Raw genomic sequence first — 22,292 nt, forward strand, 5'->3', positions numbered from 1 at the left:
GCACTTTTCGGCTTGCTGCTGCTGCAATCCACGCGTTTTAGATCTGCATAACTCCACCTCTTTTAGCACAGTACCCTCAACCCCCGGTTGTTCCCACCCGCCTCAACACCGTTGGAAGGGAGGAGAACCAATTAAGGTGGGGGGGGGTGGAACGAGCAGCTGTCTACCCTTAGCAGGAGGGTTGCTGATTAATTACCTCTCCTGCTGCTGCTGCTGCTGCTGGCTGTCCAGCAGCAGACTGAAGGTGGCTGCTGCTGTGCGCAGGTATATAAAGGCTCAGAGCCTATTATGACACGCGCAGCCAGCGTTCCATTGCCACATTCCGTCTACTGCAGGCGGGATACCTGGATGGCTGAATGTCACTGAGAAGCTCACAGAGACCGCCATAAGCAACAGTTTAAAAGAATGCCACAGACTAATCAACCAAACTTTTTGGGTTGGTTTCTCTTTTATAGTCTGCAGGCATTAAATGAAAGAAGTCAGTGTTCCAGCAGAGGGAGACAACGTTTCAGAAAAGGCATTGTAGCAAACCAAAAAAGAAATTTTAAGCGCAGCAGAGTAACCAGCTCACATACCTGTTAGCTCAGGTGAGTTTAAAAGGCTGCTGTTGATAACAAGGGCATTTGCTAAATAGATGGTGTGTGTGCAACAATATACTGAAAGGTCAATTATATTGTGCAGCTTATCTCACCACCTGTAGTTATTTAGGTGAAAGCTCCAAAATGCTTGCCTAATATGTCTGTTTATCCAAAAGGAAGTATAGAGGGAGAGCTAGATAGATAGCATTGCATTACATTACATTACATGGCAATGCAATGCACAGTTGCTGAAGTTGAACCAAAATGAGCTTGTCATCTGGCTTCTGCAACTTTTAACATGAAAAATCCAATGAGGAGAAGAAAAGCAAAGCCAAAGAGTCCATCCCAAAATCCGACAAACAAGCAAAATGAACAAAAAGCATTGAATTCAATTCTTTCTGATTTTAGAAACTGCATTAAAGAGGGGGTGCACCGGTCCTGGAGATACTGCAATACCAGGTCAATGCATGGAGTGGACAGAGCAAGCTCTTTTTCCATCTCCCTGTTCTAAAAATCCATTTAATATATGGTCCCCAGATAGGGGACGTATCAGATATTAAACTGATAAGAACAGATACTACACTTGATCTTAGCCAAAAGGCCGAGAAGCGATAACCAGAATTGGTTTCCGACTACGGTGCCACCCAAGGATTCTGAAAAGTCCATTTGTGGAGATGGCCACCTGGACTCCCGTTAAGAAGACATGCTGTCAACCTCTAGATCCCTCACATGCCTGCACTTTTCGGTTTGCTGCTGCTGCAATCCACGCGTTTTAGATCTGCATAACTCCACCTCTTTTAGCACAGTACCCTCAACCCCCGGCTGTTCCCACCCGCCTCAACACCGTTGGAAGGGAGGAGAACCAATTAAGGCGGGGGGGGGGGTGGAACGAGCAGCTGTCTACCCTTAGCAGGAGGGTTGCTGATTAATTACCTCTCCTGCTGCTGCTGCTGCTGGCTGTCCAGCAGCAGACTGAAGGTGGCTGCTGCTGTGCGCAGGTATATAAAGGCTCAGAGCCTATTATGACACGCGCAGCCAGCGTTCCATTGCCACATTCCGTCTACTGCAGGCGGGATACCTGGATGGCTGAATGTCACTGAGAAGCTCACAGAGACCGCCATAAGCAACAGTTTAAAAGAATGCCACAGACTAATCAACCAAACTTTTTGGGTTGGTTTCTCTTTTATAGTCTGCAGGCATTAAATGAAAGAAGTCAGTGTTCCAGCAGAGGGAGACAACGTTTCAGAAAAGGCATTGTAGCAAACCAAAAAAGAAATTTTAAGCGCAGCAGAGTAACCAGCTCACATACCTGTTAGCTCAGGTGAGTTTAAAAGGCTGCTGTTGATAACAAGGGCATTTGCTAAATAGATGGTGTGTGTGCAACAATATACTGAAAGGTCAATTATATTGTGCAGCTTATCTCACCACCTGTAGTTATTTAGGTGAAAGCTCCAAAATGCTTGCCTAATATGTCTGTTTATCCAAAAGGAAGTATAGAGGGAGAGCTAGATAGATAGCATTGCATTACATTACATTACATGGCAATGCAATGCACAGTTGCTGAAGTTGAACCAAAATGAGCTTGTCATCTGGCTTCTGCAACTTTTAACATGAAAAATCCAATGAGGAGAAGAAAAGCAAAGCCAAAGAGTCCATCCCAAAATCCGACAAACAAGCAAAATGAACAAAAAGCATTGAATTCAATTCTTTCTGATTTTAGAAACTGCATTAAAGAAGGGGTGCACCGGTCCTGGAGATACTGCAATACCAGGTCAATGCGTGGAGTGGACAGAGCAAGCTCTTTTTCCATCTCCCTGTTCTAAAAATCCATTTAATATATGGTCCCCAGATAGGGGACGTATCAGATATTAAACTGATAAGAACAGATACTACACTTGATCTTAGCCAAAAGGCCGAGAAGCGATAACCAGAATTGGTTTCCGACTACGGTGCCACCCAAGGATTCTGAAAAGTCCATTTGTGGAGATGGCCACCTGGACTCCCGTTAAGAAGACATGCTGTCAACCTCTAGATCCCTCACATGCCTGCACTTTTCGGCTTGCTGCTGCTGCAATCCACGCGTTTTAGATCTGCATAACTCCACCTCTTTTAGCACAGTACCCTCAACCCCCGGTTGTTCCCACCCGCCTCAACACCGTTGGAAGGGAGGAGAACCAATTAAGGTGGGGGGGGGTGGAACGAGCAGCTGTCTACCCTTAGCAGGAGGGTTGCTGATTAATTACCTCTCCTGCTGCTGCTGCTGCTGGCTGTCCAGCAGCAGACTGAAGGTGGCTGCTGCTGTGCGCAGGTATATAAAGGCTCAGAGCCTATTATGACACGCGCAGCCAGCGTTCCATTGCCACATTCCGTCTACTGCAGGCGGGATACCTGGATGGCTGAATGTCACTGAGAAGCTCACAGAGACCGCCATAAGCAACAGTTTAAAAGAATGCCACAGACTAATCAACCAAACTTTTTGGGTTGGTTTCTCTTTTATAGTCTGCAGGCATTAAATGAAAGAAGTCAGTGTTCCAGCAGAGGGAGACAACGTTTCAGAAAAGGCATTGTAGCAAACCAAAAAAGAAATTTTAAGCGCAGCAGAGTAACCAGCTCACATACCTGTTAGCTCAGGTGAGTTTAAAAGGCTGCTGTTGATAACAAGGGCATTTGCTAAATAGATGGTGTGTGTGCAACAATATACTGAAAGGTCAATTATATTGTGCAGCTTATCTCACCACCTGTAGTTATTTAGGTGAAAGCTCCAAAATGCTTGCCTAATATGTCTGTTTATCCAAAAGGAAGTATAGAGGGAGAGCTAGATAGATAGCATTGCATTACATTACATTACATGGCAATGCAATGCACAGTTGCTGAAGTTGAACCAAAATGAGCTTGTCATCTGGCTTCTGCAACTTTTAACATTAAAAATCCAATGAGGAGAAGAAAAGCAAAGCCAAAGAGTCCATCCCAAAATCCGACAAACAAGCAAAATGAACAAAAAGCATTGAATTCAATTCTTTCTGATTTTAGAAACTGCATTAAAGAGGGGGTGCACCGGTCCTGGAGATACTGCAATACCAGGTCAATGCATGGAGTGGACAGAGCAAGCTCTTTTTCCATCTCCCTGTTCTAAAAATCCATTTAATATATGGTCCCCAGATAGGGGACGTATCAGATATTAAACTGATAAGAACAGATACTACACTTGATCTTAGCCAAAAGGCCGAGAAGCGATAACCAGAATTGGTTTCCGACTACGGTGCCACCCAAGGATTCTGAAAAGTCCATTTGTGGAGATGGCCACCTGGACTCCCGTTAAGAAGACATGCTGTCAACCTCTAGATCCCTCACATGCCTGCACTTTTCGGCTTGCTGCTGCTGCAATCCACGCGTTTTAGATCTGCATAACTCCACCTCTTTTAGCACAGTACCCTCAACCCCCGGCTGTTCCCACCCGCCTCAACACCGTTGGAAGTGAGGAGAACCAATTAAGGCGGGGGGGGGGTGGAACGAGCAGCTGTCTACCCTTAGCAGGAGGGTTGCTGATTAATTACCTCTCCTGCTGCTGCTGCTGCTGGCTGTCCAGCAGCAGACTGAAGGTGGCTGCTGCTGTGCGCAGGTATATAAAGGCTCAGAGCCTATTATGACACGCGCAGCCAGCGTTCCATTGCCACATTCCGTCTACTGCAGGCGGGATACCTGGATGGCTGAATGTCACTGAGAAGCTCACAGAGACCGCCATAAGCAACAGTTTAAAAGAATGCCACAGACTAATCAACCAAACTTTTTGGGTTGGTTTCTCTTTTATAGTCTGCAGGCATTAAATGAAAGAAGTCAGTGTTCCAGCAGAGGGAGACAACGTTTCAGAAAAGGCATTGTAGCAAACCAAAAAAGAAATTTTAAGCGCAGCAGAGTAACCAGCTCACATACCTGTTAGCTCAGGTGAGTTTAAAAGGCTGCTGTTGATAACAAGGGCATTTGCTAAATAGATGGTGTGTGTGCAACAATATACTGAAAGGTCAATTATATTGTGCAGCTTATCTCACCACCTGTAGTTATTTAGGTGAAAGCTCCAAAATGCTTGCCTAATATGTCTGTTTATCCAAAAGGAAGTATAGAGGGAGAGCTAGATAGATAGCATTGCATTACATTACATTACATGGCAATGCAATGCACAGTTGCTGAAGTTGAACCAAAATGAGCTTGTCATCTGGCTTCTGCAACTTTTAACATTAAAAATCCAATGAGGAGAAGAAAAGCAAAGCCAAAGAGTCCATCCCAAAATCCGACAAACAAGCAAAATGAACAAAAAGCATTGAATTCAATTCTTTCTGATTTTAGAAACTGCATTAAAGAAGGGGTGCACCGGTCCTGGAGATACTGCAATACCAGGTCAATGCGTGGAGTGGACAGAGCAAGCTCTTTTTCCATCTCCCTGTTCTAAAAATCCATTTAATATATGGTCCCCAGATAGGGGACGTATCAGATATTAAACTGATAAGAACAGATACTACACTTGATCTTAGCCAAAAGGCCGAGAAGCGATAACCAGAATTGGTTTCCGACTACGGTGCCACCCAAGGATTCTGAAAAGTCCATTTGTGGAGATGGCCACCTGAACTCCCGTTAAGAAGACATGCTGTCAACCTCTAGATCCCTCACATGCTTGCACTTTTCGGCTTGCTGCTGCTGCAATCCACGCGTTTTAGATCTGCATAACTCCACCTCTTTTAGCACAGTACCCTCAACCCCCGGCTGTTCCCACCCGCCTCAACACCGTTGGAAGGGAGGAGAACCAATTAAGGCGGGGGGGGGGGTGGAACGAGCAGCTGTCTACCCTTAGCAGGAGGGTTGCTGATTAATTACCTCTCCTGCTGCTGCTGCTGCTGGCTGTCCAGCAGCAGACTGAAGGTGGCTGCTGCTGTGCGCAGGTATATAAAGGCTCAGAGCCTATTATGACACGCGCAGCCAGCGTTCCATTGCCACATTCCGTCTACTGCAGGCGGGATACCTGGATGGCTGAATGTCACTGAGAAGCTCACAGAGACCGCCATAAGCAACAGTTTAAAAGAATGCCACAGACTAATCAACCAAACTTTTTGGGTTGGTTTCTCTTTTATAGTCTGCAGGCATTAAATGAAAGAAGTCAGTGTTCCAGCAGAGGGAGACAACGTTTCAGAAAAGGCATTGTAGCAAACCAAAAAAGAAATTTTAAGCGCAGCAGAGTAACCAGCTCACATACCTGTTAGCTCAGGTGAGTTTAAAAGGCTGCTGTTGATAACAAGGGCATTTGCTAAATAGATGGTGTGTGTGCAACAATATACTGAAAGGTCAATTATATTGTGCAGCTTATCTCACCACCTGTAGTTATTTAGGTGAAAGCTCCAAAATGCTTGCCTAATATGTCTGTTTATCCAAAAGGAAGTATAGAGGGAGAGCTAGATAGATAGCATTGCATTACATTACATTACATGGCAATGCAATGCACAGTTGCTGAAGTTGAACCAAAATGAGCTTGTCATCTGGCTTCTGCAACTTTTAACATGAAAAATCCAATGAGGAGAAGAAAAGCAAAGCCAAAGAGTCCATCCCAAAATCCGACAAACAAGCAAAATGAACAAAAAGCATTGAATTCAATTCTTTCTGATTTTAGAAACTGCATTAAAGAAGGGGTGCACCGGTCCTGGAGATACTGCAATACCAGGTCAATGCGTGGAGTGGACAGAGCAAGCTCTTTTTCCATCTCCCTGTTCTAAAAATCCATTTAATATATGGTCCCCAGATAGGGGACGTATCAGATATTAAACTGATAAGAACAGATACTACACTTGATCTTAGCCAAAAGGCCGAGAAGCGATAACCAGAATTGGTTTCCGACTACGGTGCCACCCAAGGATTCTGAAAAGTCCATTTGTGGAGATGGCCACCTGGACTCCCGTTAAGAAGACATGCTGTCAACCTCTAGATCCCTCACATGCCTGCACTTTTCGGCTTGCTGCTGCTGCAATCCACGCGTTTTAGATCTGCATAACTCCACCTCTTTTAGCACAGTACCCTCAACCCCCGGCTGTTCCCACCCGCCTCAACACCGTTGGAAGGGAGGAGAACCAATTAAGGCGGGGGGGGGGTGGAACGAGCAGCTGTCTACCCTTAGCAGGAGGGTTGCTGATTAATTACCTCTCCTGCTGCTGCTGCTGCTGGCTGTCCAGCAGCAGACTGAAGGTGGCTGCTGCTGTGCGCAGGTATATAAAGGCTCAGAGCCTATTATGACACGCGCAGCCAGCGTTCCATTGCCACATTCCGTCTACTGCAGGCGGGATACCTGGATGGCTGAATGTCACTGAGAAGCTCACAGAGACCGCCATAAGCAACAGTTTAAAAGAATGCCACAGACTAATCAACCAAACTTTTTGGGTTGGTTTCTCTTTTATAGTCTGCAGGCATTAAATGAAAGAAGTCAGTGTTCCAGCAGAGGGAGACAACGTTTCAGAAAAGGCATTGTAGCAAACCAAAAAAGAAATTTTAAGCGCAGCAGAGTAACCAGCTCACATACCTGTTAGCTCAGGTGAGTTTAAAAGGCTGCTGTTGATAACAAGGGCATTTGCTAAATAGATGGTGTGTGTGCAACAATATACTGAAAGGTCAATTATATTGTGCAGCTTATCTCACCACCTGTAGTTATTTAGGTGAAAGCTCCAAAATGCTTGCCTAATATCTCTGTTTATCCAAAAGGAAGTATAGAGGGAGAGCTAGATAGATAGCATTGCATTACATTACATTACATGGCAATGCAATGCACAGTTGCTGAAGTTGAACCAAAATGAGCTTGTCATCTGGCTTCTGCAACTTTTAACATGAAAAATCCAATGAGGAGAAGAAAAGCAAAGCCAAAGAGTCCATCCCAAAATCCGACAAACAAGCAAAATGAACAAAAAGCATTGAATTCAATTCTTTCTGAATTTAGAAACTGCATTAAAGAAGGGGTGCACCGGTCCTGGAGATACTGCAATACCAGGTCAATGCGTGGAGTGGACAGAGCAAGCTCTTTTTCCATCTCCCTGTTCTAAAAATCCATTTAATATATGGTCCCCAGATAGGGGACGTATCAGATATTAAACTGATAAGAACAGATACTACACTTGATCTTAGCCAAAAGGCCGAGAAGCGATAACCAGAATTGGTTTCCGACTACGGTGCCACCCAAGGATTCTGAAAAGTCCATTTGTGGAGATGGCCACCTGGACTCCCGTTAAGAAGACATGCTGTCAACCTCTAGATCCCTCACATGCCTGCACTTTTCGGCTTGCTGCTGCTGCAATCCACGCGTTTTAGATCTGCATAACTCCACCTCTTTTAGCACAGTACCCTCAACCCCCGGCTGTTCCCACCCGCCTCAACACCGTTGGAAGGGAGGAGAACCAATTAAGGCGGGGGGGGGGGTGGAACGAGCAGCTGTCTACCCTTAGCAGGAGGGTTGCTGATTAATTACCTCTCCTGCTGCTGCTGCTGCTGGCTGTCCAGCAGCAGACTGAAGGTGGCTGCTGCTGTGCGCAGGTATATAAAGGCTCAGAGCCTATTATGACACGCGCAGCCAGCGTTCCATTGCCACATTCCGTCTACTGCAGGCGGGATACCTGGATGGCTGAATGTCACTGAGAAGCTCACAGAGACCGCCATAAGCAAGTTTAAAAGAATGCTACAGACTAATCAACCAAACTTTTTGGGTTGGTTTCTCTTTTATAGTCTGCAGGCATTAAATGAAAGAAGTCAGTGTTCCAGCAGAGGGAGACAACGTTTCAGAAAAGGCATTGTAGCAAACCAAAAAAGAAATTTTAAGCGCAGCAGAGTAACCAGCTCACATACCTGTTAGCTCAGGTGAGTTTAAAAGGCTGCTGTTGATAACAAGGGCATTTGCTAAATAGATGGTGTGTGTGCAACAATATACTGAAAGGTCAATTATATTGTGCAGCTTATCTCACCACCTGTAGTTATTTAGGTGAAAGCTCCAAAATGCTTGCCTAATATGTCTGTTTATCCAAAAGGAAGTATAGAGGGAGAGCTAGATAGATAGCATTGCATTACATTACATTACATGGCAATGCAATGCACAGTTGCTGAAGTTGAACCAAAATGAGCTTGTCATCTGGCTTCTGCAACTTTTAACATGAAAAATCCAATGAGGAGAAGAAAAGCAAAGCCAAAGAGTCCATCCCAAAATCCGACAAACAAGCAAAATGAACAAAAAGCATTGAATTCAATTCTTTCTGATTTTAGAAACTGCATTAAAGAAGGGGTGCACCGGTCCTGGAGATACTGCAATACCAGTTCAATGCGTGGAGTGGACAGAGCAAGCTCTTTTTCCATCTCCCTGTTCTAAAAATCCATTTAATATATGGTCCCCAGATAGGGGACGTATCAGATATTAAACTGATAAGAACAGATACTACACTTGATCTTAGCCAAAAGGCCGAGAAGCGATAACCAGAATTGGTTTCCGACTACGGTGCCACCCAAGGATTCTGAAAAGTCCATTTGTGGAGATGGCCACCTGGACTCCCGTTAAGAAGACATGCTGTCAACCTCTAGATCCCTCACATGCCTGCACTTTTCGGCTTGCTGCTGCTGCAATCCACGCGTTTTAGATCTGCATAACTCCACCTCTTTTAGCACAGTACCCTCAACCCCCGGCTGTTCCCACCTGCCTCAACACCGTTGGAAGGGAGGAGAACCAATTAAGGCGGGGGGGGGGTGGAACGAGCAGCTGTCTACCCTTAGCAGGAGGGTTGCTGATTAATTACCTCTCCTGCTGCTGCTGCTGCTGGCTGTCCAGCAGCAGACTGAAGGTGGCTGCTGCTGTGCGCAGGTATATAAAGGCTCAGAGCCTATTATGACACGCGCAGCCAGCGTTCCATTGCCACATTCCGTCTACTGCAGGCGGGATACCTGGATGGCTGAATGTCACTGAGAAGCTCACAGAGACCGCCATAAGCAACAGTTTAAAAGAATGCCACAGACTAATCAACCAAACTTTTTGGGTTGGTTTCTCTTTTATAGTCTGCAGGCATTAAATGAAAGAAGTCAGTGTTCCAGCAGAGGGAGACAACGTTTCAGAAAAGGCATTGTAGCAAACCAAAAAAGAAATTTTAAGCGCAGCAGAGTAACCAGCTCACATACCTGTTAGCTCAGGTGAGTTTAAAAGGCTGCTGTTGATAACAAGGGCATTTGCTAAATAGATGGTGTGTGTGCAACAATATACTGAAAGGTCAATTATATTGTGCAGCTTATCTCACCACCTGTAGTTATTTAGGTGAAAGCTCCAAAATGCTTGCCTAATATGTCTGTTTATCCAAAAGGAAGTATAGAGGGAGAGCTAGATAGATAGCATTGCATTACATTACATTACATGGCAATGCAATGCACAGTTGCTGAAGTTGAACCAAAATGAGCTTGTCATCTGGCTTCTGCAACTTTTAACATGAAAAATCCAATGAGGAGAAGAAAAGCAAAGCCAAAGAGTCCATCCCAAAATCCGACAAACAAGCAAAATGAACAAAAAGCATTGAATTCAATTCTTTCTGATTTTAGAAACTGCATTAAAGAAGGGGTGCACCGGTCCTGGAGATACTGCAATACCAGGTCAATGCGTGGAGTGGACAGAGCAAGCTCTTTTTCCATCTCCCTGATCTAAAAATCCATTTAATATATGGTCCCCAGATAGGGGACGTATCAGATATTAAACTGATAAGAACAGATACTACACTTGATCTTAGCCAAAAGGCCGAGAAGCGATAACCAGAATTGGTTTCCGACTACGGTGCCACCCAAGGATTCTGAAAAGTCCATTTGTGGAGATGGCCACCTGGACTCCCGTTAAGAAGACATGCTGTCAACCTCTAGATCCCTCACATGCCTGCACTTTTCGGCTTGCTGCTGCTGCAATCCACGCGTTTTAGATCTGCATAACTCCACCTCTTTTAGCACAGTACCCTCAACCCCCGGCTGTTCCCACCCGCCTCAACACCGTTGGAAGGGAGGAGAACCAATTAAGGCGGGGGGGGGGGTGGAACGAACAGCTGTCTACCCTTAGCAGGAGGGTTGCTGATTAATTACCTCTCCTGCTGCTGCTGCTGCTGGCTGTCCAGCAGCAGACTGAAGGTGGCTGCTGCTGTGCGCAGGTATATAAAGGCTCAGAGCCTATTATGACACGCGCAGCCAGCGTTCCATTGCCACATTCCGTCTACTGCAGGCGGGATACCTGGATGGCTGAATGTCACTGAGAAGCTCACAGAGACCGCCATAAGCAACAGTTTAAAAGAATGCCACAGACTAATCAACCAAACTTTTTGGGTTGGTTTCTCTTTTATAGTCTGCAGGCATTAAATGAAAGAAGTCAGTGTTCCAGCAGAGGGAGACAACGTTTCAGAAAAGGCATTGTAGCAAACCAAAAAAGAAATTTTAAGCGCAGCAGAGTAACCAGCTCACATACCTGTTAGCTCAGGTGAGTTTAAAAGGCTGCTGTTGATAACAAGGGCATTTGCTAAATAGATGGTGTGTGTGCAACAATATACTGAAAGGTCAATTATATTGTGCAGCTTATCTCACCACCTGTAGTTATTTAGGTGAAAGCTCCAAAATGCTTGCCTAATATGTCTGTTTATCCAAAAGGAAGTATAGAGGGAGAGCTAGATAGATAGCATTGCATTACATTACATTACATGGCAATGCAATGCACAGTTGCTGAAGTTGAACCAAAATGAGCTTGTCATCTGGCTTCTGCAACTTTTAACATGAAAAATCCAATGAGGAGAAGAAAAGCAAAGCCAAAGAGTCCATCCCAAAATCCGACAAACAAGCAAAATGAACAAAAAGCATTGAATTCAATTCTTTCTGATTTTAGAAACTGCATTAAAGAAGGGGTGCACCGGTCCTGGAGATACTGCAATACCAGTTCAATGCGTGGAGTGGACAGAGCAAGCTCTTTTTCCATCTCCCTGTTCTAAAAATCCATTTAATATATGGTCCCCAGATAGGGGACGTATCAGATATTAAACTGATAAGAACAGATACTACACTTGATCTTAGCCAAAAGGCCGAGAAGCGATAACCAGAATTGGTTTCCGACTACGGTGCCACCCAAGGATTCTGAAAAGTCCATTTGTGGAGATGGCCACCTGGACTCCCGTTAAGAAGACATGCTGTCAACCTCTAGATCCCTCACATGCCTGCACTTTTCGGCTTGCTGCTGCTGCAATCCACGCGTTTTAGATCTGCATAACTCCACCTCTTTTAGCACAGTACCCTCAACCCCCGGCTGTTCCCACCCGCCTCAACACCGTTGGAAGGGAGGAGAACCAATTAAGGCGGGGGGGGGGGTGGAACGAGCAGCTGTCTACCCTTAGCAGGAGGGTTGCTGATTAATTACCTCTCCTGCTGCTGCTGCTGCTGGCTGTCCAGCAGCAGACTGAAGGTGGCTGCTGCTGTGCGCAGGTATATAAAGGCTCAGAGCCTATTATGACACGCGCAGCCAGCGTTCCATTGCCACATTCCGTCTACTGCAGGCGGGATACCTGGATGGCTGAATGTCACTGAGAAGCTCACAGAGACCGCCATAAGCAACAGTTTAAAAGAATGCCACAGACTAATCAACCAAACTTTTTGGGTTGGTTTCTCTTTTATAGTCTGCAGGCATTAAATGAAAGAAGTCAGTGTTCCAGCAGAGGGAGACAACGTTTCAGAAAAGGCATTGTAGCAAACCAAAAAAGAAATTTTAAGCGCAGCAGAGTAACCAGCTCACATACCTGTTAGCTCAGGTGAGTTTAAAAGGCTGCTGTTGATAACAAGGGCATTTGCTAAATAGATGGTGTGTGTGCAACAATATACTGAAAGGTCAATTATATTGTGCAGCTTATCTCACCACCTGTAGTTATTTAGGTGAAAGCTCCAAAATGCTTGCCTAATATGTCTGTTTATCCAAAAGGAAGTATAGAGGGAGAGCTAGATAGATAGCATTGCATTACATTACATTACATGGCAATGCAATGCACAGTTGCTGAAGTTGAACCAAAATGAGCTTGTCATCTGGCTTCTGCAACTTTTAACATGAAAAATCCAATGAGGAGAAGAAAAGCAAAGCCAAAGAGTCCATCCCAAAATCCGACAAACAAGCAAAATGAACAAAAAGCATTGAATTCAATTCTTTCTGATTTTAGAAACTGCATTAAAGAAGGGGTGCACCGGTCCTGGAGATACTGCAATACCAGGTCAATGCGTGGAGTGGACAGAGCAAGCTCTTTTTCCATCTCCCTGATCTAAAAATCCATTTAATATATGGTCCCCAGATAGGGGACGTATCAGATATTAAACTGATAAGAACAGATACTACACTTGATCTTAGCCAAAAGGCCGAGAAGCGATAACCAGAATTGGTTTCCGACTACGGTGCCACCCAAGGATTCTGAAAAGTCCATTTGTGGAGATGGCCACCTGGACTCCCGTTAAGAAGACATGCTGTCAACCTCTAGATCCCTCACATGCCTGCACTTTTCGGCTTGCTGCTGCTGCAATCCACGCGTTTTAGATCTGCATAACTCCACCTCTTTTAGCACAGTACCCTCAACCCCCGGCTGTTCCCACCCGCCTCAACACCGTTGGAAGGGAGGAGAACCAATTAAGGCGGGGGGGGGGGTGGAACGAACAGCTGTCTACCCTTAGCAGGAGGGTTGCTGATTAATTACCTCTCCTGCTGCTGCTGCTGCTGGCTGTCCAGCAGCAGACTGAAGGTGGCTGCTGCTGTGCGCAGGTATATAAAGGCTCAGAGCCTATTATGACACGCGCAGCCAGCGTTCCATTGCCACATTCCGTCTACTGCAGGCGGGATACCTGGATGGCTGAATGTCACTGAGAAGCTCACAGAGACCGCCATAAGCAACAGTTTAAAAGAATGCCACAGACTAATCAACCAAACTTTTTGGGTTGGTTTCTCTTTTATAGTCTGCAGGCATTAAATGAAAGAAGTCAGTGTTCCAGCAGAGGGAGACAACGTTTCAGAAAAGGCATTGTAGCAAACCAAAAAAGAAATTTTAAGCGCAGCAGAGTAACCAGCTCACATACCTGTTAGCTCAGGTGAGTTTAAAAGGCTGCTGTTGATAACAAGGGCATTTGCTAAATAGATGGTGTGTGTGCAACAATATACTGAAAGGTCAATTATATTGTGCAGCTTATCTCACCACCTGTAGTTATTTAGGTGAAAGCTCCAAAATGCTTGCCTAATATGTCTGTTTATCCAAAAGGAAGTATAGAGGGAGAGCTAGATAGATAGCATTGCATTACATTACATTACATGGCAATGCAATGCACAGTTGCTGAAGTTGAACCAAAATGAGCTTGTCATCTGGCTTCTGCAACTTTTAACATGAAAAATCCAATGAGGAGAAGAAAAGCAAAGCCAAAGAGTCCATCCCAAAATCCGACAAACAAGCAAAATGAACAAAAAGCATTGAATTCAATTCTTTCTGATTTTAGAAACTGCATTAAAGAAGGGGTGCACCGGTCCTGGAGATACTGCAATACCAGGTCAATGCGTGGAGTGGACAGAGCAAGCTCTTTTTCCATCTCCCTGTTCTAAAAATCCATTTAATATATGGTCCCCAGATAGGGGACGTATCAGATATTAAACTGATAAGAACAGATACTACACTTGATCTTAGCCAAAAGGCCGAGAAGCGATAACCAGAATTGGTTTCCGACTACGGTGCCACCCAAGGATTCTGAAAAGTCCATTTGTGGAGATGGCCACCTGGACTCCCGTTAAGAAGACATGCTGTCAACCTCTAGATCCCTCACATGCCTGCACTTTTCGGCTTGCTGCTGCTGCAATCCACGCGTTTTAGATCTGCATAACTCCACCTCTTTTAGCACAGTACCCTCAACCCCCGGCTGTTCCCACCCGCCTCAACACCGTTGGAAGGGAGGAGAACCAATTAAGGCGGGGGGGGGGGTGGAACGAGCAGCTGTCTACCCTTAGCAGGAGGGTTGCTGATTAATTACCTCTCCTGCTGCTGCTGCTGCTGGCTGTCCAGCAGCAGACTGAAGGTGGCTGCTGCTGTGCGCAGGTATATAAAGGCTCAGAGCCTATTATGACACGCGCAGCCAGCGTTCCATTGCCACATTCCGTCTACTGCAGGCGGGATGCCTGGATGGCTGAATGTCACTGAGAAGCTCACAGAGACCGCCATAAGCAACAGTTTAAAAGAATGCCACAGACTAATCAACCAAACTTTTTGGGTTGGTTTCTCTTTTATAGTCTGCAGGCATTAAATGAAAGAAGTCAGTGTTCCAGCAGAGGGAGACAACGTTTCAGAAAAGGCATTGTAGCAAACCAAAAAAGAAATTTTAAGCGCAGCAGAGTAACCAGCTCACATACCTGTTAGCTCAGGTGAGTTTAAAAGGCTGCTGTTGATAACAAGGGCATTTGCTAAATAGATGTTGTGTGTGCAACAATATACTGAAAGGTCAATTATATTGTGCAGCTTATCTCACCACCTGTAGTTATTTAGGTGAAAGCTCCAAAATGCTTGCCTAATATGTCTGTTTATCCAAAAGGAAGTATAGAGGGAGAGCTAGATAGATAGCATTGCATTACATTACATTACATGGCAATGCAATGCACAGTTGCTGAAGTTGAACCAAAATGAGCTTGTCATCTGGCTTCTGCAACTTTTAACATGAAAAATCCAATGAGGAGAAGAAAAGCAAAGCCAAAGAGTCCATCCCAAAATCCGACAAACAAGCAAAATGAACAAAAAGCATTGAATTCAATTCTTTCTGATTTTAGAAACTGCATTAAAGAAGGGGTGCACCGGTAATGGAGATACTGCAATACCAGGTCAATGCGTGGAGTGGACAGAGCAAGCTCTTTTTCCATCTCCCTGTTCTAAAAATCCATTTAATATATGGTCCCCAGATAGGGGACGTATCAGATATTAAACTGATAAGAACAGATACTACACTTGATCTTAGCCAAAAGGCCGAGAAGCGATAACCAGAATTGGTTTCCGACTACGGTGCCACCCAAGGATTCTGAAAAGTCCATTTGTGGAGATGGCCACCTGGACTCCCGTTAAGAAGACATGCTGTCAACCTCTAGATCCCTCACATGCCTGCACTTTTCGGCTTGCTGCTGCTGCAATCCACGCGTTTTAGATCTGCATAACTACACCTCTTTTAGCACAGTACCCTCAACCCTCGGCTGTTCCCACCCGCCTCAACACCGTTGGAAGGGAGGAGAACCAATTAAGGCGGGGGGGGGGGTGGAACGAGCAGCTGTCTACCGTTAGCAGGAGGGTTGCTGATTAATTACCTCTCCTGCTGCTGCTGCTGCTGGCTGTCCAGCAGCAGACTGAAGGTGGCTGCTGCTGTGCGCAGGTATATAAAGGCTCAGAGCCTATTATGACACGCGCAGCCAGCGTTCCATTGCCACATTCCGTCTACTGCAGGCGGGATACCTGGATGGCTGAATGTCACTGAGAAGCTCACAGAGACCGCCATAAGCAACAGTTTAAAAGAATGCCACAGACTAATCAACCAAACTTTTTGGGTTGGTTTCTCTTTTATAGTCTGCAGGCATTAAATGAAAGAAGTCAGTGTTCCAGCAGAGGGAGACAACGTTTCAGAAAAGGCATTGTAGCAAACCAAAAAAGAAATTTTAAGCGCAGCAGAGTAACCAGCTCACATACCTGTTAGCTCAGGTGAGTTTAAAAGGCTGCTGTTGATAACAAGGGCATTTGCTAAATAGATGGTGTGTGTGCAACAATATACTGAAAGGTCAATTATATTGTGCAGCTTATCTCACCACCTGTAGTTATTTAGGTGAAAGCTCCAAAATGCTTGCCTAATATGTCTGTTTATCCAAAAGGAAGTATAGAGGGAGAGCTAGATAGATAGCATTGCATTGCATTACATTACATGGCAATGCAATGCACAGTTGCTGAAGTTGAACCAAAATGAGCTTGTCATCTGGCTTCTGCAACTTTTAACATGAAAAATCCAATGAGGAGAAGAAAAGCAAAGCCAAAGAGTCCATCCCAAAATCCGACAAACAAGCAAAATGAACAAAAAGCATTGAATTCAATTCTTTCTGATTTTAGAAACTGCATTAAAGAAGGGGTGCACCGGTCCTGGAGATACTGCAATACCAGGTCAATGCGTGGAGTGGACAGAGCAAGCTCTTTTTCCATCTCCCTGTTCTAAAAATCCATTTAATATATGGTCCCCAGATAGGGGACGTATCAGATATTAAACTGATAAGAACAGATACTACACTTGATCTTAGCCAAAAGGCCGAGAAGCGATAACCAGAATTGGTTTCCGACTACGGTGCCACCCAAGGATTCTGAAAAGTCCATTTGTGGAGATGGCCACCTGGACTCCCGTTAAGAAGACATGCTGTCAACCTCTAGATCCCTCACATGCCTGCACTTTTCGGCTTGCTGCTGCTGCAATCCACGCGTTTTAGATCTGCATAACTCCACCTCTTTTAGCACAGTACCCTCAACCCCCGGCTGTTCCCACCCGCCTCAACACCGTTGGAAGGGAGGAGAACCAATTAAGGCGGGGGGGGGGTGGAACGAGCAGCTGTCTACCCTTAGCAGGAGGGTTGCTGATTAATTACCTCTCCTGCTGCTGCTGCTGCTGGCTGTCCAGCAGCAGACTGAAGGTGGCTGCTGCTGTGCGCAGGTATATAAAGGCTCAGAGCCTATTATGACACGCGCAGCCAGCGTTCCATTGCCACATTCCGTCTACTGCAGGCGGGATACCTGGATGGCTGAATGTCACTGAGAAGCTCACAGAGACCGCCATAAGCAACAGTTTAAAAGAATGCCACAGACTAATCAACCAAACTTTTTGGGTTGGTTTCTCTTTTATAGTCTGCAGGCATTAAATGAAAGAAGTCAGTGTTCCAGCAGAGGGAGACAACGTTTCAGAAAAGGCATTGTAGCAAACCAAAAAAGAAATTTTAAGCGCAGCAGAGTAACCAGCTCACATACCTGTTAGCTCAGGTGAGTTTAAAAGGCTGCTGTTGATAACAAGGGCATTTGCTAAATAGATGGTGTGTGTGCAACAATATACTGAAAGGTCAATTATATTGTGCAGCTTATCTCACCACCTGTAGTTATTTAGGTGAAAGCTCCAAAATGCTTGCCTAATATGTCTGTTTATCCAAAAGGAAGTATAGAGGGAGAGCTAGATAGATAGCATTGCATTACATTACATTACATGGCAATGCAATGCACAGTTGCTGAAGTTGAACCAAAATGAGCTTGTCATCTGGCTTCTGCAACTTTTAACATGAAAAATCCAATGAGGAGAAGAAAAGCAAAGCCAAAGAGTCCATCCCAAAATCCGACAAACAAGCAAAATGAACAAAAAGCATTGAATTCAATTCTTTCTGATTTTAGAAACTGCATTAAAGAAGGGGTGCACCGGTCCTGGAGATACTGCAATACCAGGTCAATGCGTGGAGTGGACAGAGCAAGCTCTTTTTCCATCTCCCTGTTCTAAAAATCCATTTAATATATGGTCCCCAGATAGGGGACGTATCAGATATTAAACTGATAAGAACAGATACTACACTTGATCTTAGCCAAAAGGCCGAGAAGCGATAACCAGAATTGGTTTCCGACTACGGTGCCACCCAAGGATTCTGAAAAGTCCATTTGTGGAGATGGCCACCTGGACTCCCGTTAAGAAGACATGCTGTCAACCTCTAGATCCCTCACATGCCTGCACTTTTCGGCTTGCTGCTGCTGCAATCCACGCGTTTTAGATCTGCATAACTCCACCTCTTTTAGCACAGTACCCTCAACCCCCGGCTGTTCCCACCCGCCTCAACACCGTTGGAAGGGAGGAGAACCAATTAAGGCGGGGGGGGGGTGGAACGAGCAGCTGTCTACCCTTAGCAGGAGGGTTGCTGATTAATTACCTCTCCTGCTGCTGCTGCTGCTGGCTGTCCAGCAGCAGACTGAAGGTGGCTGCTGCTGTGCGCAGGTATATAAAGGCTCAGAGCCTATTATGACACGCGCAGCCAGCGTTCCATTGCCACATTCCGTCTACTGCAGGCGGGATGCCTGGATGGCTGAATGTCACTGAGAAGCTCACAGAGACCGCCATAAGCAACAGTTTAAAAGAATGCCACAGACTAATCAACCAAACTTTTTGGGTTGGTTTCTCTTTTATAGTCTGCAGGCATTAAATGAAAGAAGTCAGTGTTCCAGCAGAGGGAGACAACGTTTCAGAAAAGGCATTGTAGCAAACCAAAAAAGAAATTTTAAGCGCAGCAGAGTAACCAGCTCACATACCTGTTAGCTCAGGTGAGTTTAAAAGGCTGCTGTTGATAACAAGGGCATTTGCTAAATAGATGTTGTGTGTGCAACAATATACTGAAAGGTCAATTATATTGTGCAGCTTATCTCACCACCTGTAGTTATTTAGGTGAAAGCTCCAAAATGCTTGCCTAATATGTCTGTTTATCCAAAAGGAAGTATAGAGGGAGAGCTAGATAGATAGCATTGCATTACATTACATTACATGGCAATGCAATGCACAGTTGCTGAAGTTGAACCAAAATGAGCTTGTCATCTGGCTTCTGCAACTTTTAACATGAAAAATCCAATGAGGAGAAGAAAAGCAAAGCCAAAGAGTCCATCCCAAAATCCGACAAACAAGCAAAATGAACAAAAAGCATTGAATTCAATTCTTTCTGATTTTAGAAACTGCATTAAAGAAGGGGTGCACCGGTCCTGGAGATACTGCAATACCAGGTCAATGCGTGGAGTGGACAGAGCAAGCTCTTTTTCCATCTCCCTGTTCTAAAAATCCATTTAATATATGGTCCCCAGATAGGGGACGTATCAGATATTAAACTGATAAGAACAGATACTACACTTGATCTTAGCCAAAAGGCCGAGAAGCGATAACCAGAATTGGTTTCCGACTACGGTGCCACCCAAGGATTCTGAAAAGTCCATTTGTGGAGATGGCCACCTGGACTCCCGTTAAGAAGACATGCTGTCAACCTCTAGATCCCTCACATGCCTGCACTTTTCGGCTTGCTGCTGCTGCAATCCACGCGTTTTAGATCTGCATAACTCCACCTCTTTTAGCACAGTACCCTCAACCCCCGGCTGTTCCCACCCGCCTCAACACCGTTGGAAGGGAGGAGAACCAATTAAGGCGGGGGGGGGGTGGAACGAGCAGCTGTCTACCCTTAGCAGGAGGGTTGCTGATTAATTACCTCTCCTGCTGCTGCTGCTGCTGGCTGTCCAGCAGCAGACTGAAGGTGGCTGCTGCTGTGCGCAGGTATATAAAGGCTCAGAGCCTATTATGACACGCGCAGCCAGCGTTCCATTGCCACATTCCGTCTACTGCAGGCGGGATACCTGGATGGCTGAATGTCACTGAGAAGCTCACAGAGACCGCCATAAGCAACAGTTTAAAAGAATGCCACAGACTAATCAACCAAACTTTTTGGGTTGGTTTCTCTTTTATAGTCTGCAGGCATTAAATGAAAGAAGTCAGTGTTCCAGCAGAGGGAGACAACGTTTCAGAAAAGGCATTGTAGCAAACCAAAAAAGAAATTTTAAGCACAGCAGAGTAACCAGCTCACATACCTGTTAGCTCAGGTGAGTTTAAAAGGCTGCTGTTGATAACAAGGGCATTTGCTAAATAGATGGTGTGTGTGCAACAATATACTGAAAGGTCAATTATATTGTGCAGCTTATCTCACCACCTGTAGTTATTTAGGTGAAAGCTCCAAAATGCTTGCCTAATATGTCTGTTTATCCAAAAGGAAGTATAGAGGGAGAGCTAGATAGATAGCATTGCATTACATTACATTACATGGCAATGCAATGCACAGTTGCTGAAGTTGAACCAAAATGAGCTTGTCATCTGGCTTCTGCAACTTTTAACATGAAAAATCCAATGAGGAGAAGAAAAGCAAAGCCAAAGAGTAGAGATGAGCGGTGTTCGACTAGAACTGTTCGCCAATCTCAAATTCGAGCTGTTTTGGGCAGTGTTCGAGTTGTTCGACGAACCCGAACGATTTGCAAAAAATTCGGCTGTTCGAGGTTATGTTCGATAACTGTTCGTGCACCAAAAGCGTGTCCTGCATGTCTGGCGCTATTTAGAGCACCAATCATGCAGGGATTGTCTGCCACTCACTGTAATGCCACAGCCATGGTGGTTGTGGCATTACAGTGATTGCCCAAATCGATGGGAACAGTGCCAACAGTGAAACATGAAAAGCCGGCAATTCAGCAGCGGCATACACCGGTACCCGACAATTTAGAACCGAAAGAATAGAGTATCACACATAGATTAGATAGATAGAAACATGTCAGTCACATATATATTAAGTACAGTGACAGTGTTGCTTACTGTACTTGTCATTTAGTGTAAAGGATTTATCAAAAAAAATATTAGTGTTTTCATGCACCGTCTCTTTAAAAAAGCCGGCCGGCAATTCAGCAGCGGTACCCGACAATTTATAACAGACAGAATAGAGCTTCACACATAGATTAGATAGATAGAAACATGTCAGTCATATATATATGAAGTACAGTGATAGTGTTGGTTACTGTACTTGTCATTTAGTATTAAAATAAAGGATTTATTATTAAAAAAATTGGCGTGGGGTTCCCCTTAATTTTAGGCTCTAGCGGAGGTTAAGCAGACGGCTGGGGCAGATGTTTGAAGCCTGGGAAGGGGGTAATACCCACGGAGCTTCCCAGGCTACTAATATCAGCCCCCAGCTGAATACATAGCCTTTACTAGCTATTAAAATGGGGGACCCCCCAAAAAAAATGACGTGGGGTCCCCCCTAATTTAATAGCTAGCAAAGGCTAGGCAGACAGCTGGGGGCTGATATTAATAGCCCAGGAAGGGAGCCATGAATATTGGCCCCCTCCCAGGCTAGAAACACCAGCCGTCAGCCGCCCCAGAAATGGCGCATTCATAGGATGCGCCAATTCTGGCACTTAGCCTCGCTCTTCCACGCTGCCCTGGTGCGGTGGCAGGGGGTAATAGGGTTGGGGTTGATGTCAGCTTATAATGCCAGCTGACATCAAGCCCAGGTTAGTAATGGAGAGGCGTCTATAAGACACCCCCATTACTAACCCCATAGTCAAAGTTAAAAAAAACACAAACACCCAGAATAAAGTCCTTTAATTGAAATAAAGACACAATCCTTTATTGTTCTAAATTAAACCATACTTACCGTCACGCCCATTCCAGCTGAAGCCAACGATCTCCTGCAACAAAAGAAAAATAATAAAGCAACCTCATCCTTACCTTTCCATGGTTCCCACGACAGCTTCAGCTCTGCTACATCGAGATGACAGGCTGGACCGCAGCAGAACGCTGCCATCCAGCCTGTCATCCCGCAGACACTGAGAAGCGCAGGCATGCTTGCGCTGCTCAGCGTCTCTCTGTGACGACATCCAGATGAGCCGAGTTCATGTCCAATGAACTCGGCTCACCTCATGCACGTCACTGACAGCGTGGGAAAATTCTCACGCTGAAGCGGTGAGTGCAGGAGAATTCTCCCACGCTGTCAGTGACGTGCATAAGGTGAGCTCATGTCCAATGAACTCAGCTCACCTCCTGCACGTCACTGACAGCGTGGGAGAATTCTCCTGCACTCAGCGCTTCAGCGTG

General features: G+C 45.2%; 15 non-coding genes across 15 annotated transcripts; all 15 read right to left on the reverse strand.

Annotated features, from left to right (window-relative positions):
* Window positions 1-1,000: 1,000 nt before the first annotated feature.
* Window positions 1,001-1,191, reverse strand: LOC141241235 (U2 spliceosomal RNA). The gene has a single exon (XR_012306017.1). It is a non-coding gene; the product is annotated as a U2 spliceosomal RNA (small nuclear RNA).
* A 1,121-nt stretch (window positions 1,192-2,312) lies between these two features.
* LOC141241039 (U2 spliceosomal RNA) lies at window positions 2,313-2,503 on the reverse strand. The gene has a single exon (XR_012305828.1). It is a non-coding gene; the product is annotated as a U2 spliceosomal RNA (small nuclear RNA).
* Window positions 2,504-3,622: 1,119 nt separating this feature from the next.
* On the reverse strand, window positions 3,623-3,813 carry LOC141241236 (U2 spliceosomal RNA). Its single transcript, XR_012306018.1, has one exon. It is a non-coding gene; the product is annotated as a U2 spliceosomal RNA (small nuclear RNA).
* A 1,120-nt stretch (window positions 3,814-4,933) lies between these two features.
* On the reverse strand, window positions 4,934-5,124 carry LOC141241040 (U2 spliceosomal RNA). Its single transcript, XR_012305829.1, has one exon. It is a non-coding gene; the product is annotated as a U2 spliceosomal RNA (small nuclear RNA).
* A 1,121-nt stretch (window positions 5,125-6,245) lies between these two features.
* LOC141241041 (U2 spliceosomal RNA) lies at window positions 6,246-6,436 on the reverse strand. The gene has a single exon (XR_012305830.1). It is a non-coding gene; the product is annotated as a U2 spliceosomal RNA (small nuclear RNA).
* A 1,120-nt stretch (window positions 6,437-7,556) lies between these two features.
* On the reverse strand, window positions 7,557-7,747 carry LOC141241042 (U2 spliceosomal RNA). The gene has a single exon (XR_012305831.1). It is a non-coding gene; the product is annotated as a U2 spliceosomal RNA (small nuclear RNA).
* A 1,119-nt stretch (window positions 7,748-8,866) lies between these two features.
* On the reverse strand, window positions 8,867-9,057 carry LOC141241285 (U2 spliceosomal RNA). The gene has a single exon (XR_012306065.1). It is a non-coding gene; the product is annotated as a U2 spliceosomal RNA (small nuclear RNA).
* Window positions 9,058-10,177: 1,120 nt separating this feature from the next.
* On the reverse strand, window positions 10,178-10,368 carry LOC141241216 (U2 spliceosomal RNA). Its single transcript, XR_012305999.1, has one exon. It is a non-coding gene; the product is annotated as a U2 spliceosomal RNA (small nuclear RNA).
* Window positions 10,369-11,489: 1,121 nt separating this feature from the next.
* On the reverse strand, window positions 11,490-11,680 carry LOC141241286 (U2 spliceosomal RNA). Its single transcript, XR_012306066.1, has one exon. It is a non-coding gene; the product is annotated as a U2 spliceosomal RNA (small nuclear RNA).
* Window positions 11,681-12,801: 1,121 nt separating this feature from the next.
* LOC141241217 (U2 spliceosomal RNA) lies at window positions 12,802-12,992 on the reverse strand. The gene has a single exon (XR_012306000.1). It is a non-coding gene; the product is annotated as a U2 spliceosomal RNA (small nuclear RNA).
* Window positions 12,993-14,113: 1,121 nt separating this feature from the next.
* Window positions 14,114-14,304, reverse strand: LOC141241043 (U2 spliceosomal RNA). The gene has a single exon (XR_012305832.1). It is a non-coding gene; the product is annotated as a U2 spliceosomal RNA (small nuclear RNA).
* A 1,121-nt stretch (window positions 14,305-15,425) lies between these two features.
* LOC141241314 (U2 spliceosomal RNA) lies at window positions 15,426-15,616 on the reverse strand. Its single transcript, XR_012306093.1, has one exon. It is a non-coding gene; the product is annotated as a U2 spliceosomal RNA (small nuclear RNA).
* A 1,121-nt stretch (window positions 15,617-16,737) lies between these two features.
* On the reverse strand, window positions 16,738-16,928 carry LOC141241046 (U2 spliceosomal RNA). The gene has a single exon (XR_012305834.1). It is a non-coding gene; the product is annotated as a U2 spliceosomal RNA (small nuclear RNA).
* Window positions 16,929-18,048: 1,120 nt separating this feature from the next.
* LOC141241047 (U2 spliceosomal RNA) lies at window positions 18,049-18,239 on the reverse strand. The gene has a single exon (XR_012305835.1). It is a non-coding gene; the product is annotated as a U2 spliceosomal RNA (small nuclear RNA).
* Window positions 18,240-19,359: 1,120 nt separating this feature from the next.
* On the reverse strand, window positions 19,360-19,550 carry LOC141241048 (U2 spliceosomal RNA). The gene has a single exon (XR_012305836.1). It is a non-coding gene; the product is annotated as a U2 spliceosomal RNA (small nuclear RNA).
* Window positions 19,551-22,292: the final 2,742 nt, after the last annotated feature.

This window comes from Phyllobates terribilis, unplaced genomic scaffold (assembly GCF_046119375.1).
Source record: "Phyllobates terribilis strain yellow unplaced genomic scaffold, ASM4611937v1 Scaffold_986__1_contigs__length_492241, whole genome shotgun sequence".
NCBI lineage: Eukaryota > Metazoa > Chordata > Amphibia > Anura > Dendrobatidae > Phyllobates > Phyllobates terribilis.